Source organism: Triticum aestivum, chromosome 7D (genome assembly GCF_018294505.1).
Source record: "Triticum aestivum cultivar Chinese Spring chromosome 7D, IWGSC CS RefSeq v2.1, whole genome shotgun sequence".
Taxonomy (NCBI): Eukaryota; Viridiplantae; Streptophyta; class Magnoliopsida; order Poales; family Poaceae; genus Triticum; species Triticum aestivum.
Window position 1 is genome coordinate 266,708,931 of NC_057814.1, and position 2,118 is coordinate 266,711,048.

The following is a 2,118-nucleotide window of genomic DNA, read 5'->3' on the forward strand; positions in this document are numbered from 1 at the left end:
CAGCGGTGTCGAGGAGGACGGTGAGGCGGCCTTCGGCGTGGTCCAGGAGAGGGGCGCCGGCGTGGTGGCGACGGGAACCGGCGGCGGCGGCGGTGCAGTTCATTCCCTCCCCCCCATCTAGATCTGGATCGGGCAGGGGGAGAGAGCGACGTGGGGGGAGTGAGTGGGAGCGAGTGGGGTGGGTCGATCTAGGTCACGGGGGAGTGGGGGTTATGGGGGCGCCGGCTGGGCCGGCCTGGCTTGCCCAGTGGCCAGCTGGGCCGAGGCCCAGCGGGGGGTCTTTGTTTTATTTTGTTGTTCTTCTGTTTTGTATTTTCCTATTCTTTTATTTAATTTTCCTTTTACTGTTTTAATTACTTTAGAACACCTTAGCACTTTCTAAATATGTGTCTTCTTCACAACAATTACCTATGTAATATTTGGCACTAACCGAACATTTTTGTTTTAATGTTTGAAAACTTTTGTTGTTTGCCATATTTTGAATTTGAATTTTGAACCGGTTTTGAACTAACAAGAGATTAGCATCAGTAACGGAGGTGACTTGGCATCATTAACAGAGTTTTACTGTAGCTTAATTATCCGGGCGTCACATGAGTATTCCGCACGTGCAAAACTGTCTTGCACCCGTTGTATGTGAACGTAGAGCTTATCATACCCGATCATCACGTGGTGTATCGGCACGACGAACTGTCGCAGCGGTGCATACTCAGGGAGAACACTTATACCTTGAAATTTTAGTGAGGGATCATCATATAATGCTACCGCCGTACTAAGAAAAATAAGATGCATAAAAGATAAACATCACATGCGATCAAAATATGTGACATGACATGGCCATCATCATCTTGTGCCTTTGATCTCCGTCTCCAAAGCACCATCATGATCTCCATCGTCACCGGCTTCTATAACTATCGCTAACGCATAGTGATAAAGTAAAGCATTTACATGGCGATTGCATTTCATACAATAAAGCGACGATCATAAGGCTCCTACCAGTTGCCGATAACTTTTACAAAACATGATAATCCCATACAACAACGTATATCACATCATGTCCTGACCATATCACATCACAACATGCCATGCAAAAACAAGTTATACGTCCTCTACTTTGTTGTTGCAAGTTTTACGTGGCTGCTACGGGCTTCTAGTAAGAATCGTTCTTACCTACGCATCAAAACCACAACGATGTTTCGTCAAGTTTGTTGTTTTAACCTTCAATAAGGACCGGTCGTAGTCAAATTCGATTCAACTAAAGTTGGAGAAACAGACACCCGCCAACCATCTTTATGCAAAACAAGTTGCATGTCTGTCGGTGGAACCGGTCTCATGAACGTGGTCATGTAAGGTTGGTCTGGGCCGCTTCATCCAACAATACTGCCGAATCAAAATAAGACGTTGGTGGTAAGCAGTATGACTATGATCGCCCACAACTCTTTGTGTTCTACTCGTACATATCATCTACGCATAGACCTGGCTCGGATGCCACTATTGGGGAACGTAGCATGCAATTTCAAAAAAATTCCTACGATCACGCAAGATCTATCTAGGAGATGCATAGCAACGAGAGTGAGAGAGTGTGTCCATCTATCCTCATAGACCGAAAGCGGAAGCGTTAGATTAACGCGGTTGATATAGTCGAACGTCTTCTCGATTCAACCGATCAAGCACCGACGTACGGCACCTCCGAGTTCTGTACACGTTCAGCTCGATGACGTCCCTCAAACTCTTGATCCAGCAAAGTGTCGAGGGAGAGTTTCGTCAGCACGACGGCGTGGTGACGGTGATGGTGATGTGATCAGCGCAGGGCTTCGCCTAAGCACTACGACAATATGACCGGAGGAGTAAACGGTGGAGGAGGGCACCGCACACGGCTAAGAACAATTGATGTGCCTTAGAGGTGCCCCCCACCCCCGTATATAAAGGAGGGAGAGGGGAGGAGGCCGACCTAGGGGCGCGCCAAGTGGGGGAGTCCCACATGGACTCCTAGTCCAATTCGCCCCCCTTCCTTTTATCGGAGGGGGAAAGGGGGAAAGAGAGGGAGAAGGAGAAGGAGAGGGAGAAGGAGAATGAAAGGGGGCCCACGCCCCCTCCCCTAGTCCAATTCGGACTCCTCAT